This window comes from Poromitra crassiceps (genome assembly GCF_964638095.1).
Source record: "Poromitra crassiceps genome assembly, chromosome: 17".
In the NCBI taxonomy this organism is placed as follows: Eukaryota; Metazoa; Chordata; class Actinopteri; order Beryciformes; family Melamphaidae; genus Poromitra; species Poromitra crassiceps.
This window is the reverse complement of record NC_139635.1, coordinates 27939116-27956615: the sequence shown is the minus strand read 5'-3', so window position 1 is coordinate 27956615 and position 17500 is coordinate 27939116. Positions and strand designations below refer to the sequence as shown.

The 17500-nt window shown below is 45.3% G+C and overlaps 1 protein-coding gene across 1 annotated transcript in view; it reads left to right on the top strand.

Moving 5' to 3' along the window:
* The window catches only part of cadm3 (cell adhesion molecule 3), a 168923-nt gene that overhangs the window by 132108 nt on the left and 19315 nt on the right, over positions 1-17500 (top strand). The gene's annotated exons all lie outside the window — the stretch shown is intronic.

The window sequence follows — 17500 nt, the reverse complement described above, 5'->3', positions numbered from 1 at the left end:
CCACATCTACAACACCCATGGTACCAACGGGACTCTAGAATAACAAATACATCACGTTTTCAGAATGTTGCCATCGACTTGGCACCGGAGTATTCTTGTGACATCCCTAGTATGGGGCACCTGAACATGCCGTGTGTGTGTGTGTGTGTGTGTGTGTGTGTGTGTGTGTGTGTGTGTGTGTGTGTGTGTGTGTGTGTGTGTGTGTGTGTGTGTGTGTGTGTGTGTGTGTGTGTGTGTGTGTGTGTGTGTGTGTGTGTGTGTGTGTGTGTGTGTGTGTGTGTGTGTGTGTGTGTGTGTGTGTGTGTGTGTGTGTGTGTGTGTGACCTTCTTTCCTTTCATTCTTTCGCTGCATGTCTCTTCATGTATACTGATCCAGAACATCTATGCATATGTACATATACAGTATCTATAGGAACTGAACAAAAACAAATACATCACGTTTTCAGAATGTTGCCATCGACTTGGCACCGGAGTATTCTTGTGACATCCCTAGTACTGTGTGTATGGAGCACCTGAACATGCCGAGTGTGTGTGTGTGTGTGTGTGTGTGTGTGTGTGTGTTTGTTTGTTTGTTTGTTTGTGTGTGTGTTTGTCTTTGTGTGTGTGCCTGCGTGTGTGTGTGTGTGTGTGTGTGTGCATGCATGCGTGTGTGTGTGTGTGTCTGTGTGTGTGCCTGCATGTGTGTGTGTGTGTGTGTGTGTGTGTGTGTGTGTGTGCGCGCACGCGGGTGGGCGCACACCCTCAGAGCGGCAACATATCTGCATCTGGGAGTGACACAACAACAGAGAGCGCGAGATGGCGTGGGTTGGATCTAGCCGGGGATAAGGACAGAATCCAGCAATAAAAGGCAGGGCGGAGGAGAGGATGAAGGGATGAGGTGGAACAGAGGAACAGATAGAGAGGAGAGGATGGAGGGATGAGGTGGAACAGATAGAGAGGAGAGGATGGAGGGATGAGGTGGAACAGAGGAACAGATAGAGAGGAGACGATGGAGGGATGAGGTGGAACAGAGGAACAGATAGAGAGGAGAGGATGAAGGGATGAAGTGGAACAGAGGAACAGATAGAGAAAGCATGACGTGAGGTCAGATTGACTGGTCTTTTGTTACAGATAAAGGAAAGAAAGGGGATGGATGGATGGAGGGAGAGAGAGAGAGAGAGAGAGGGAGTCAGCGAGGCGCGTGGAGGATGAAGGATGCTGTGTGAGGACAGATTGAGTAGCTTTTTGTTGCAGATGAAGTGAACAACAGGGAGGCGATCGGCAGTGTGCGTCTCACGCCGGCGGTATTGTTAGCGCTCGTGTTGCTCCAAATTAAGACCACGTTTCCCGTAAAGCCCGTGGATTCTCGTTGCGTGCAGGGTGTCGCTTCCTCAAAGGTTTTCTGTTTCGCTTTACTGAAGAGGATAAACATAACCTGGATTCTAATTGTTCAGAAAATAGCTCCTACCTCCGATTCCTATCCACTTCTCCTTGACCTGGATGGAAAACGTCATGAGGTCAATGAAAGATGTGAAGGAGAACTCATATAAGGGCATATGAAAAGACAAGCGCAGTGCTGAGAGACTGTGAATCTACTTACACAATGCCACGTACAGTACGTAGGTTAAACTAAGCTTCTCCTGGCCCAATACACCACTGAGTGATAGAAATACTAGCTTGTTCGCAAGTAGCCTCCAATTGACACTGACTTCAATGATAAAACCTATTAATTTTTAGTTATATACACGTAGACAGTCGTCAATCCTGTTTACCAGAAACAGGAGTCACAGATTAGACGAAACAGACCAGCAGAGTTCAGCTGACTCAATGTGTACAAATAAAGCTAAAATAAGTGTATCCCTGAAGTTAAGCAGTAGAAGTTAAGTGATAATGTGCAAGTATACTTGCCCAGTGATGCTCAACTTGCGGCCCGGGGGCCAGATGCGGCCCGTGATAGGGTGCAGAGTGGACCCCCCAACCATTTTCTAATTCACAATGAAAACTAACGTGAAATAAAGTTTCACTGAGCTCCAGCTAAATTGTCAAATACCGCCATCTGCTCACCGCCCAGGCACTTATATGTACTTAACTAACTTAACCTAACTAACTTAACTTAACCTAACTAACTATGCTGTGAGCACAAAATGGTCAGACTAAACTCCGGCTGACACCCCAAAAACCTACAATCCGTTGCAGGAAAGAAATCATGTTAATGTTTGTTTATTTAAAGTCTGTGAAAGAGCTGTTGCACACCTAAAAAACTTTAAATCAGGTGCGTAGGATGGAAAATGAACTAAAAGTAGAGAAAATCCCGCATGACACTGACCTTACTGGTAAACTCTTTATTAGAAGATATATAGGGAAACAACGTTTCGGTACTAGACCTTCATCAGACCTACTACTAGACCTGATGAAGGTCTAGTACCGAAACGTTGTTTCCCTATATATCTTCTAATAAAGAGTTTACCAGTAAGGTCAGTGTCATGCGGGATTTTCTCTACTTTTAATGTTTGCTTATTATCTGGCCCCTGGGCTGCTGTACTACTGTAGCCCATTTTTCGGTGAACTAAAATATACACGAGTAGTCTTGTCACTGTTTATATAACACGTTGCGTTTCTCCTTTGCTGGACGGACCGCTTTAAAAACAAGTTTGGGCGCATAAATTAGGAGTCTACCCGCTCCTCCAGGCACCACTACACCACTGGGCACAGACCCAGATGCAAACACTATGATGCAGAGTCCATAGGCTGAGGCAGAGCGCTTTACAGCAGTTTGAGGCGCTACAACAGGTAATCCGAAAGGCAAACAGTCCAAATGGGCTGGCAGGCGAACGGAACAGAGAATCAGAAGATTTGGCAGGAAGCAGGCTTGGAGGACAATGACAGACGATGTGACAAATCGTACAGCAGAACACAGACTAGGGCCCAATTCCAATCCGCCCCCTAAAGACTCAAGCCCTGACCCCTCAGTCCCTCTAATGGCCGCCATCTGAAAGTGGTTGAGTCATCAAGTGTGGAAGGGATCCACATTGGATAAATATGAGGATTGGGACAGCAGAGCCCTTTGCACTTGACAAGATGATGTTGACTCTGGCACGTTTGGGGCTCGCTATATATTGTTTATTGTCAAGATGCCTAAAGTGTTTGAGGGATAGACTCCCTGATGAGTCTGTTCTCATCCAGGCTCTGGCTCTGTCATTTAAAAATAAATGTAGCCTACTGCAAAATCTGCAATCTGCAACATGTGGAATTATAATTAAAATAAGCATAATAATGACATGTCACCCAACATTATACACAATGTCAATACTGTACAATACAGATTCGGTAAAACTATTTCTCATTCATCAAAAAAGTTGTGATTGCAATTGTAATAGAAATGATTGATGATTATTCTAGGATTGTGTAAAATAACTAGCTACTTGCATTCCTCTGATATAATATTTTTGTCTAATCTGAAATCCCTATTAATGTAATGTTTCATTGTCAATTAAGGCATTCCAGCGCACTCGCAAACACCGCGTTCGTTTCGCGCGTGTGTTCTTTTATTTTTTTGACTGATATTTGCAGCCTTCCCCGTTTTATACCTCACAACGCTATGCATTGTGGGCAATTCCCTTTGCCTAAGTGGCCATAGCTGCTCCCTTACGGTAAGGGGGCAGAAAGGGCTCACTCTGAGCCCTCGTTCACTTTGCGATTTCACCGTGGGACATCCCTAAACCCTCACTCCCTTCACGTGAACGCGCCTCTAAGGGCTTGAGTCAGTAAGGGGGCGAATTGGAATTGGGCCTAGATATACACACACACACTGAGACTAATGAGAGCAGGGAACAGCTGGCTGGGGGTGGGATGAGTCTGTGAGCTGATTGGCTGAGGCAGGCAGGTGAAGGCGGACCCAAGTCACACGACTAATTGGCTGATGGCAGCAGGTGTACTGTACTGTAGGTGCAGGAGGCTGGGGACATGGCAGGGGAAAGTCCCAGGACATCTGGAGGATCGTGACACCAATCCACCTCAGCAATTAACACATGATAGAGGAACTCTCCTAAGATAAAATAATCAACATTAGCGTCGGATGTAGCTAATAATGACAATCATTTTACTTTATTCTTTGTCACATTAGACTGAAAAGGGGGTGTGGCCCCTATGTCACTCTTCTTGACAGGTCTAAACTGCAGCGTACAGGCAGATATAGATGCTGCTACGTTAATGTCAAAGACTGCAGGACATCAGCATAAAGTGGGCGTGTCTGTAAAGGGGAGGAGACTCGTGGGTACCCAATAGATCTCATTCTCATCCAGATATCTTGAGGTGAGAGGTCAAGGGAGCCATGCAGTTTTTAAACGTAGCCGCACTTTGTAGCGTTATTTAGCCCCCTTCCTTCCCCAGAAGCTATAGTATGACATGGTACCAATGGATGCACTAGTAGGTCTTCTACTTTCATCTGATCTAAGCACCTTCGCTCTACCTTTAAAAATGAGCCTGTTACAGCCTCTGAAAGACGGTAAGTCGCCCGGGGGCGCCGGAGAAGAACACATCCCATCTTTAATGCAGGATGCTGTTGTTTTCTCTGGGCAATATTGTATCCAGTGAAATTATGAATTGAGCTGAAGTGAATGAAGGGGGGATATAAAGAGAGGGAGGAGGGGCTGCCTTAGGGCAGATGATCTGTTCTGTTTGTTACAGATGAACTGGAAAAGGCAGAGTGAGGGAGGGAGAGAGGAGGAGAGCTTGTTGCTTTCAGACTGATCGGCTGGCTTTTTGTTCAAGATGAATGGAAAACAGTAGAAGCATAGAGAGAGAGAGAGGAAGAGAGAGTGGGAGAGGTGTAGAGAGAGAGAGAGATTTGTAGGAGATCGACTCTGTGTGACAGATTGCGTGTTCGAGCCTCGCCCTGCCGTCCTGACATCGCACCACACCAATCAGTCATTGTTGGATCCGTGCACACGCGCACACACACATACACACACACACACACGCACACACACACACACACACACACACCGCAACACAACTCTTATCCTCACACATTCACGAACACTGTACTAGACGGATCTTAATCGCGCACGAGCGCACACACACACGCACACACACACACACACACACACACACACACACACACTCACACACACACACACACACACACACACACACACACACACACACACACTCAGACACACACACACACACACACACACACACACACTCAGACACACACACACACACACACACACACAGAGAGAGTGCTCATCTCCGGCTTGATAGCGGAAGAGCACCACGGGTCAGCCTGCTATTATTACAACCTCTCATCAGGCTGTTGTCATCTGTGTGTCTGTCTGTGTATGTGTGTGTGTGTGTGTGTGTGTGTGTGTGTGTGTGTGTGTGTGTGTGTGTGTGTCTGTGTCTGTGTCTGTGCGTGTGATGAGCCCATAGACAGCTACTCGCTATTGCTTCTTTGACAGCCTCACTGACAGCTAGAGGAGAGAGAGAGAGAGGAAGGGGGGTTAGGGAGAGAGAGAGAGAGAGAAGGAGACGAGGGAGGGAACAAGAGAGAGAAGGAGACGAGGGAACAAGAAGGAGAGAGAGAAGGAGATGAGGGAACAAGAAGGAGAGAGAGAAGGAGATGAGGGAACAAGAAGGAGAGAGAGAAGGAGACGAGGGAACAAGAAGGAGAGAGAGAAGGAGATGAGGGAACAAGAAGGAGAGAGAGAAGGAGATGAGGGAACAAGAAGGAGAGAGAGAAGGAGACAAGGGAACAAGAGAGAGAGAGAGAAGGAGACAAGGGAACAAGAAGGAGAGAGAGAAGGAGACAAGGGAACAAGAAGGAGAGAGAGAAGGAGATGAGGGAACAAGAAGGAGAGAGAGAAGGAGATGAGGGAACAAGAAGGAGAGAGAGAAGGAGACAAGGGAACAAGAAGGAGAGAGAGAAGGAGATGAGGGAACAAGAAGGAGAGAGAGAAGGAGACAAGGGAACAAGAAGGAGAGAGAGAAGGAGATGAGGGAACAAGAAGGAGAGAGAGAAGGAGATGAGGGAACAAGAAGGAGAGAGAGAAGGAGACAAGGGAACAAGAGAGAGAGAGAGAAGGAGACAAGGGAACAAGAAGGAGAGAGAGAAGGAGACAAGGGAACAAGAAGGAGAGAGAGAAGGAGATGAGGGAACAAGAAGGAGAGAGAGAAGGAGATGAGGGAACAAGAAGGAGAGAGAGAAGGAGATGAGGGAACAAGAAGGAGAGAGAGAAGGAGACAAGGGAACAAGAAGGAGAGAGAGAAGGAGATGAGGGAACAAGAAGGAGAGAGAGAAGGAGATGAGGGAACAAAAAGGAGAGAGAGAAGGAGACAAGGGAACAAGAAGGAGAGAGAGAAGGAGACAAGGGAACAAGAAGGAGAGAGAGAAGGAGATGAGGGAACAAGAAGGAGAGAGAGAAGGAGACGAGGGAACAAGAAGGAGAGAGAGAAGGAGACGAGGGAACAAGAAGGAGTGTGTGTCTGTCTCTCTGTGTGTGTCTCTGTGTGTGTTTCTGTGTGTGACTCTGTGTCTCTGTGTGTGTCTCTGTGTTTCTCTGTGTGTCTCTGTGTGTGTCTCTGTGTTTCTCTGTGTGTCTCTGTGTGTGTCTCTGTGTTTCTCTGTGTGTCTCTGTGTGTGTCTCTGTGTTTCTCTGTGTGTCTCTGTGTGTGTCTCTGTGTGACTCTGTGTCTCTGTGTGTGTGTGTGTGTGTGTCTGTGTGTGTGTGTGTGTGTGTGTGTGTGTGTGTGTGTGTGACTCTGTGTGTGGATGTGAGCATAAAAATAGATGGATAGAGATAGATAGAGCAACTGTGAGGACACTGAGAGAGCGATGAAAGCTGCAACGAGGTGATGGGAGAGAGACTGAGAGAGAGACTTAGAGACTGAGAGAGAGAGACTTAGAGACTGACTGAGAGAGAGAGAGAGACTGAGAGAGAGACAGAGAGACTGAGAGAGAGAGAGAAATTAAGAGAACCAGAGGAAGTAAGCAAGGCTGAGATGGAGTGCAGAGCCGTTTTAAAGGAGAGCAACAGGAGAGATAGAGAGAAGACGGAGCGAAGGAGGAGGCTGACGAAACGGAGAGAAAAATCCAGAAAGAGGATTTAGATAGAGGCAGAGAGGAGGGGAGAGAGAGGTTAGAGACGAGGGGAGACACAGAGAGAGAGAGAGAGAGAGAGAGCAGAGAAGGGAGTGGTAATTGAGAAGAATGAAAGGCTAAGAGCTTTTGAAGACTGTATTAGTTGTACAGTGTGAAAGGCCTATGGATCATTTAGTGACATGGATGCATTGGATTGGGGATAATGGGGATTTATGGTGGCACTTAAGGCCATAGTGGCTGAATACCAGTCCAAATTGTCATAATGCGGCCGAGGGGCGGATGCTGAAGTGGAGTCCGTGTCTAGTGCTGTAATGGAAGTGACTGGCAGGAAGAGACAGAGACAGAGACAGAGACGTAGTCAAGTCTCTATATATCTCAAGTCCAAGTCCAGTCTCCAGTCCCCAGTGTTTGAGTCCGAGTCCGGAGTTAGCCTATTGAACATGAGTGTGAATCCACATGGAGGTGGAACACACACATGCCTGCCTAGTTTCCACAAAATCTAATAATGTCACAGTATTAATATAGCTATCGGTATCTTATGCCAAATGATTAGGGCCTATTACGAAAAACTAACAAAAACGGAAAAAAACAGTCTTCATCAATTAACAAGTCCGAGTCCTCGTTTCTCACTTCCGAGTCCGAATGTATGAATGCTCAAGTCCACGTCCAAATCATCAGTGCTCAAGTCCTGAAAATGAGTCCAGGACTTGGACTTGAGTCCGACTTGACTCGACTACAACATTAGAGAGAGAGAGAGGCAGAGAGAGAGAGAGAGAGAGAGAGAGAGAGAGAGAGAGAGAGAGAGCAGGAGAATATGCCCTGGTGGCGTTGCTCACACCGGTAATCCAGTAACAGGACTAATTAAGCGTCTTTCCAAATTAGATGACCTCACATGAACGCTCAAATGGGACTTGACCCCGCCTTCACCGGCCCTAATCCCACACACACACATGCTGTTTCCTCACCCACACACACGCATGCTGTTTCCTCACCCACACACACGCATGCTGTTTCCTCACCCACACACACACATGCTGTTTCCTCACCTACACACACGCATGCTGTTTCCTCACCCACACACACGCATGCTGTTTCCCCACCTACACACACACATGCTGTTTCCTCACCTACACACACACATGCTGTTTCCTCACCTACACACGCATGCTGTTTCCTCACCCACACACACGCATGCTGTTTCCCCACCTACACACACACATGCTGTTTCCTCACCTACACACACACATGCTGTTTCCTCACCTACACACACGCATGCTGTTTCCTCACCCACACACACACATGCTGTTTCCCCACCTACACACACACATGCTGTTTCCTCACCCACACACACATGCTGTTTCCTCACCTACACACACGCATGCTGTTTCCTCACCCACACACACACGCATGCTGTTTCCCCACCTACACACACACATGCTGTTTCCTCACCTACACACACACATGCTGTTTCCTCACCCACACACACACATGCTGTTTCCTCACCCACACACACGCATGCTGTTTCCTCACCTACACACACGCATGCTGTTTCCTCACCCACACACACACATGCTGTTTCCTCACCTACACACACGCATGCTGTTTCCTCACCCACACACACACATGCTGTTTCCTCACCCACACACACGCATGCTGTTTCCTCACCCACACACACACATGCTGTTTCCTCACCCACACACACGCATGCTGTTTCCTCACCCACACACACGCATGCTGTTTCCTCACCCACACACACACATGCTGTTTCCTCACCCACACACACGCATGCTGTTTCCTCACCCACACACACACATGCTGTTTCCTCACCCACACACACACATGCTGTTTCCTCACCCACACACACACATGCTGTTTCCTCACCCACACACACACACATGCTGTTTCCTCACCTACACACACACATGCTGTTTCCTCACCCACACACACACATGCTGTTTCCTCACCCACACACACGCATGCTGTTTCCTCACCCACACACACACATGCTGTTTCCTCACCCACACACACACACATGCTGTTTCCTCACCTACACACACGCATGCTGTTTCCTCACCCACACACACGCATGCTGTTTCCTCACCTACACACACGCATGCTGTTTCCTCACCCACACACACGCATGCTGTTTCCTCACCCACACACACACATGCTGTTTCCTCACCTACACACACGCATGCTGTTTCCTCACCCACACACACACATGCTGTTTCCTCACCCACACACACACATGCTGTTTCCTCACCTACACACACGCATGCTGTTTCCTCACCCACACATAACACATAAACATGAGTTCCTGTTGCCAAATCTCGCGAGAGTGTGTTGCTGAGATAGAGACAGGTCTTGAACAAGTTTATTTTTCTCCTGATCTGTCTCTCTGAAAAATGCCATTTTAGTGTCAGAATATTCTGAAGATATGTGGCTTCGGAGAATGGGCAGAATGTTTACTTTAATGAATATGGGGGCGAAAGACTCTGTCATAATCTGAGATCACGTTGACTTTTCCCATTGACTCCAATAAAAACTGTGGGCAAAATGCGCGTGCCAAAATGACACGAAGTGAGTTGAAGATGAACCGTCTTGCTTGAAATCTCATCGTCTTTGACGTCACTTCTGGCTCCAAATAAACAAGATGGCGACGGTAAATGCCAACCTCAAAGCTTCAAAGCACGAGTCCAAAAACCAATGGGTGACGTCATGTAGCTACAGGACATCCATATATTTATATGTCTACGGTTGGAATCTTTATGTTGCCTCCTGGTTGATAGGAAAAATCAAAAACGTGGCACAAGAAAGCTCAGCAGGCCAAAAGTATAACAATGAAGAGATAAATGAGCCTCTTGGATACTTGGAGCAAGTTTTAATCATGTGTACTGAAACAGTTTAACAAACAATGTATTTATAAATAAATAAATATATATATAGGCACAACACCCAACGCGTTTTAACCTCACTGGTCTTCATCGCATTGCGTTTTGTGCCCCGGTTTATATATATGAAGATGATTGTTAAACCGTTTCAGTACACATGTACTTTTACTTCGTGATTAGAACTTGCTCCAAGTATCCAAGAAGCTCCTTTTTCTCTTCATTGCCTCCTGGTTGATAGCTGAAGTCACTGCTAAAGAGTTTCTGTTTTCCCAGGAAGTCATAGTGAGATTTTCAAATAAAAACACAATAAAATTTTTGTTGGCATGGCTTTATGAAATCAAAATGATCCACTTTGCTTCCCCGCTCTTTCCCAGTGGGGTTTTAGGGAATCAAACTACAGACTCGTAAAGCTCCAAACATACTGCTGACGTGATAATTGCTGCATCCAGTTGTTTCGCAATCCCACTAATTGGATTGTTTTTTCATGGCAGACTGCACGCTTGAGATTAGACCTATCAGCAGCACCGGCACCACACCACTCATGGGTCCCACCATCACTATCACTGCCGTTTACCACATCTTAATTTGGGGAAAACGGGTTTTTGTGTTAATGTTGGTTTAAATCTTAATGACGTGAAATCATCGTGGTTGTCATAGACTGTGCTCCATAGTTGATTGCTCTATTGCTTACAAAAATGTGTTATTGTAAGTCGCTTTGGATAAAAGCGTCTGCCAAATGACTGTAATGTAATGTAATGTAATGTATGGTATCAAACGGATGGAAATCATCACAGGGGCTGTACCAGGTTTCACAAAATATAATTAAGCAATAAGCCCCATGAGGCAGTGATTTACAGTGATTTTACAACAGCTAAGCGGTGTACTTTAGAATCTAAGGCACGCCGCTTAGCTGTGGTAAAATCACTGTAAATCACTGTCTCACAGGGCTTATTGCTATTATAAAACGGGTGCTACATATAGCCTACCTGGTAAGGTTTGAACAACAAACAATGAAATATTGATAACATTATTCCGCCAAGCAATGAGTTCTTTATAGATCCCAGGTGAGTTTATTTTAGATTGATCTCTTTCCAATACGCATTTGTCCCAATATGATGCCAAAGGAGGATCTTTACTTTTATTCCTGAAAGCTTCCACTCTGCTTCTTAGCTGAAAGTATTTCACCAAGGTACAGTAGAGGGACAGGAGAGATCATGTTCAGCTCTGTTACTGATTTAAAACCACCAAGGTACAGTAGAGGGACAGGAGAGATAGTGTTCAGCTCTGTTACTGATTTAAAACCACCAAGGTACAGTAGAGGGACAGGAGAGATCATGTTCAGCTCTGTTACTGATTTAAAACCACCAAGGTACAGTAGAGGGACAGGAGAGATAGTGTTCAGCTCTGTTACTGATTTAAAACCACCAAGGTACAGTAGTGGGACAGGAGAGATAGTGTTCAGCTCTGTTACTGATTTAAAACCACCAAGGTACAGTAGTGGGACAGGAGAGATAATGTTCAGCTCTGTTACTGATTTAAAACCACCAAGGTACAGTAGTGGGACAGGAGAGATAGTGTTCAGCTCTGTTACTGATTTAAAACCACCAAGGTACAGTAGAGGGACAGGAGAGATAGTGTTCAGCTCTGTTACTGATTTAAAACCACCAAGGTACAGTAGAGATAATGTTCAGCTCTGTTACTGATTTAAAACCACCAAGGTACAGTAGTGGGACAGGAGAGATATTGTTCAGCTCTGTTACTGATTTAAAACCACCAAGGTTCAGTAGAGGGACAGGAGAGATATTGTTCAGCTCTGTTACTGATTTAAAACCACCAAGGTACAGTAGAGATAGTGTTCAGCTCTGTTACTGATTTAAAACCATCAAGGTACAGTAGAGGGACAGGAGAGATAGTGTTCAGCTCTGTTACTGATTTAAAACCAGCATCTGTGTATAGATCACCCACTTTAGCGATGGCACTCCCTCGATACTCCTTCCATTGAAGTGGCTTCTTGCCTACAGTTATGGAGGGGTTGTCCCAAATGGGGGCCCATGAGAAGGACTGTGACACTGTTCCTTTAGCACATTTGTGAATGGACCTCCAGATGTTATATATGAAACTCAGACAGGGCTGAGGCTCATCCACTCCTTGCTGTTTAATAAATATAGCATCTTTCAACTGAGCAGGTAACATAACATAACTGTTCGATGTTAGCCCATGATGGCTTGGAGTAGGGAGATCTAACATTAAAAACATATTCAATGTGAAAGCCAAATGGTATAGCTGGAGATTGGGCAAGTTAAACCCTCCTTTATCTTTAGATGTTTGCAAAGTTGTAAGTCTAAATCGTGCCTTTCTTCAATTCCATAAGAAATTATGTATGAATTTATTGACTTGCGATCAGGGATGTACGATCAGGGATTTGGATTGGCAGCATGTTGAGTAAATTTAATAATTTTGGGAAGACCATCATTTTTATGGAGGATATTTTACCCCAGAGGGAAATATTGAGCCCCTTCCACCTCTCAAGTTGACACTTTATTTCCTCAAGTATACAGTAGGTCCAGAGTTTACTTTGATTTATTATATTGTTTATATCAAGAGGAAATATAATGCCAAGATATGTGTTTTTCTGCCAAGCAATGTAGTCCTTCAAGCCCCCCTCCATAGTCGCACGTCATCTGATTCTGTGCTATACACACCACAGAGATATGCCCGGAAAAACAGCGCAAGTTAACGTAGCTAGCTAACATGGCACGGTAATACTGTCATGTGGTCACACAGGTGTGTGTTTATAGAGTATTTTACAACGGCATTGAACGCGGCTCAGCCAATCATAATCAAGGACCGGAACTATCCGTTTTATGAATAGATTTGTATGAATGTTGCTGTATATTATAATCACAGACTGTGTTTTTACAGTATACTCCAATACATTTCTGGTGACTATATATCTGTCCTCTGGCCTATTCTACAGTCTGTCTCTTATATCTAGAGACCAGCTTATCCACTAGCTGGCTAGACGGTCGACTGTTCATATTTGGATCAAAAACAATTGCGTGTATTCAATAATATACACATAATTGAGGCTTGCAGTGCTTTCCTCCCTGTTACACGGGTGTTTTCCTTGCACCTCTTCAAAGTGAATCCACTGAAGGATCCTGGCTCCTTCTCACTCACATTGGGTTGTCGCTTTAGATGCAGCAGCCAAACACAGCCTGATGATTATCTGAATAGGAACTGAGAGACATTATTATGTATGAATTATGTATAAAATGCTGCTGGGGAAAACCACATAAACTGGTATTTTTTGTTTATAAATTGAAAGTTAATATGCTTTAGAGTTTCATAACCCCTGGGCCCTAAAAACGTATTAAAACCCAATTGGATTATTTCAAAACAATCTATGAGCGACACTGAGAAAATCTGAGACTTGTAGTGTTCATTAGGCCATATACTGTACTGTGTGTGTGTGTGTGTGTGTGTGTGTGTGTGTGTGTGTGTGTGTGTGTGTGTGTGTGTGTGTGTGTGTGTGTGTGTGTGTGTGTGTGTGTGTGTGTGTGTGCGTGAGTGCGTGTGTGCGTGCGTGCGTGCGTGCGTGTGCGTGCGTGCGTGCGTGTGTGTGTGTGTGGCAGGGGGGCGGGGTGTAGATAGTGAGCGAGTGAGAAATAGTCCTCTGAGTGGCGCAGGATTATTGAAAAGCACCTGGAAAATAAACTAATTTTCCCTCTGGGTCTGAGGACTGGTTACGCTAATAAAAAGAGAGATGTCATTAGATTCAGTGGCATTTCAACAGTTCTCTTCTGAGGGTGGGTGTCTGTGTGTCATATCTGTCTGTGTGTGTGTGTGTGTGTGTGTGTGTGTGTGTGTGTGTGTGTGTGTGTGTGTGTGTGTGTGTGTGTGTGTGTGTGTGTGTGTGTGTGTGTGTTTGTTTTCCAATCCGCCTGCCTGCCACTATCTCTGTCTCAGCACTCCTGTGTGTATATGTTATTCATGAGCTTGACCTACATGCGCCCAATGCCTGTGTGTGTGTGTGTGTGTGCGCACGCCTGTGTGTGTGTGTGTGCGTGCGTGCATGCGTGTGTGTGGGTCACTCCGGTGCAGGTGAAAGTGATAAGGCCCTGGTATACCGTTTCCAGAATTCACTAGCCACGTCTATGACCACTGACCACCCAGCTTGATGTTTTGCAATAGAGACAGATCTCCAGATGATACTAAACACAAAGTCATAATACATTGTTACAGGACTTAAAGGGATAGTTTGTATTTTTTTGATGGGGGATGGTATGAGGTACTTGCCGACAGTCAGTGTACTACATGCGGTAGAATGCAGCCGCTGCGGCCACAGTTTGGAGAAGTGGAGACCGGCCGCGTCAGTCAAGTAGAGCTGTCTGCTGAGTGTCAACAGGGTCACGACTCGCAAAAACGTAAACAACAACAGAAGAAAAAGTGTTTCCATACTGCTCACCTGGCATAATCCAGCCCCGAGAAGTTGACTTGAAAAGATGTAATTTACATACACCCTTCACTGTAGCCATGTGCTGCAAGAATGTGAGGTGAGGTGAGGACTGAGGAGGTTACTGTATCGTAGGTAGGTATCGTAGGTATCGTAGGTAGGTAAGTAATAAATCAAAACTATGCAGTTTGGCTGATTGTTGACTCCTCCTGTAAGGTTAATTATTGTTCCAATAAAATGGATTCAGTCCTAAAAGGAGCTGACTAAACAGGTTGTACGTCACTTTTTCAGAAGGGGCGGTAGCGAAAGTAATATACTATTCTACAACAGCATGAGTGAATACTGGATTCTGATTGGCTAGCAACAGTGGTAAATAGGCCAACAATCTACAGTTCGGCTCCAACCGCAGTATCACTCCGCTCCCTGATGCTGACTCCGCTCCCTGTGCTGACTCCGCCCACTGTTAGCCTGTCAGTCTGCAAATCTCTAACAAGGAAATGGCCGATCTTTAACAAGGAAATGTCCGATTTCGTAGTAACGTTTGATTTACTGGGTGGATTGAGTTTTGAGCAGTGGTTAGATGAAGATGAAGGTGAAGTGAACAAAGAACGACATGGTGAAATTGGGGAGAGAGAACTGGCTGAGCTTGAGTTGTCACGAGTTCGGACTAGCGGGAGGTCGGACTAGCGGGAGGTCGGACTAGCGCCCGGACCCCGAACCTGGGACTGTTAAACAAACAAACGCCCTCTGCCGTCACCAGATATCAACACACCACCACCAAAACGGGCTGCTTTAGATAACTGTTTAAATAACTGTACTTTTACAGGCAATGTATCAATAACTGTGAATCCCGTTAAGGAATAGGTTAGTTGTTTTTTGGCTCAAAGGCAACTAAATGTTTAGTGCAATCATTGATCTTGTGTATGGAACTATATTCTGTGGCGGAAGGATAAATGTATTCTGAAACCAGTAATGATTGTTAATAAATGAATTGGATGTTACAATTGTGTATTTTTTATATTATTTGGTAGCTGTTGTAGAAAACACATTTACCACTCGAGGTCGGGGTTTGTGGCCACATTTACTACTGGTACAGGGTTTATAGCACTCGGCTTCGCCTCGTGCCACAACCCTGTACCAGTGTTAAATGTGGCCACAACCCCCTCCCTCTCATGGTAAATTTGTTAAATCTAACGAGTAACGTAACTAATTACTTTTCAAACCAAGTAATAAGTAAAGTAATGGTATTACTTTTGAAAGGAGTAATCAGTAACTAATTACACTTCCCGAGTAACTTCCCCAACGCCGGATGAGACGATCCAGATTTAGCTGCCGAGCACATGAGGGAGCAGTCATGCCTTTCAAGCGTAAAAGTGGCACATGGTGGCACCGGCATAATAGCGTGCACTGCATGGTACCTGTCATAACTACCTTACGCCACTGTGCGGCTTTCAAGTACTCCATCCTCCACCGTGGGTGGATTCCTGCTAAAGTGGCCCGGTGGAGTTTACTCACCAGAAAGGTGTACCCGAGTCTGGCTCGTTCCCCAGCCAGTTTGACTCACACAGTACTGCTGCCAGTTTGACTCACACAGTACTGCTGCCAGTTTGACTCACACAGTACTGCTGCCAGTTTGACTCACACAGTACTGCTGCCGGTGCTACGGACCAAAATGCTCACAATGTCCAAAAAGACCTGAAACACAAACTGTTACGCTTCAGCAGCTTTTCTGGCATGTGGTTTGTGAAATGACAATGTTCACTCGCTAAATTCCCGGTTTGGTCTGCAGCCGTTGTATCGTATCACCATTGTGCGTAATTCTGCCTCTGGGTTTGTCACTGATCTCTGCAGCTTGAATGGGCCTGCGAGGAGGACGGCCATTTTGGAGCTGATGTGTTCACCGTTACGCTGGTTTCATTTGCCGTCTGATGCTGTTAGTGTTGAATCGGTTGTTCTATTTACTCCAAACTGCTGTTGTTGTTGCTGCTGCTGCTGGAAACGTATAACGCATCACTTCCTGTGTGCCAGAAGATTTTTCCCGGGAAAGACCTACCAGATGGTGTTCAGAGCGGCACATGTAAAAGCTTGAATGCGCTGTGTGTATATATACGTTGAATCACTATTGGATTATATTAATTGGCAATAGAGGCTGGCAAAACAGACATTTAGTAGCCAATATTTTTATGTAAAATGTACGCCCATTACCTCTGCATGAATCACAAATTGCAGCTAATTTAGACCCTGTACAGTTACATTCACCCTATTTGCCCAAATTAGATTCAGATGGCAGGATACAGACATTTCTCCGCCCTCAGAAAGTGATGAATCAGAGCTTCCTGTAAGAGCAAAAATACTAAGTGTCAGTGAACAAGCATTGAGAGGAAGCTGGAGTCACCATGTTAGATCTCTCTCCTCTCTTTGGTATGAAGCATCACAGAGCGGACAGGCTTCTGAACAGGAGTGTGCTGTGTGCTGTGTGCACTTCATCTGCCTCACATGACATCATCATCATTTCTTTACAAACAGTTACCGCTTGGCATTTTGAGCTGCCAATGTGCGACGTTTGCTTAGTGCAGTTTTAAGAAATCAGGGTACGGATGGGGATCGTTAATTTTTATTGATATTGATAGCATTTTCGAGCCAGCTTAACGATCCGAGGCTTTATCCAGACCACTATCAATTTGGTGGAATGACGAGACAACAATACATTCTTAAGAGCACTGGCATTGCTTTTATTGTTTAACTTTGAGTCTGTGACTGTTTGATTTCTGAACAGGATTAAATTTGCTTCGTGAGGCAATTCAGTTGAATTAAAAAAAACTTGAATCAATGTATGTTTGTGCACCAGTGATTTGAGGTAAATGACATGACTCTCATCTCTCAGGGCACAAGCCAACACTACCTTATGGGACCCGCTAGTCTCGATAGCAGTATCGATAAGCTCAGACCTTATTGATATTCGGTCTTGATCCCCATCTCTGATTATGAGTTGGTACTGTACAGTTCAGTAATATAAAACCACCTGACCCTAGAGAGCCTTTGAAAACTCTCCTTTCTCTGTGTTTTATGTGA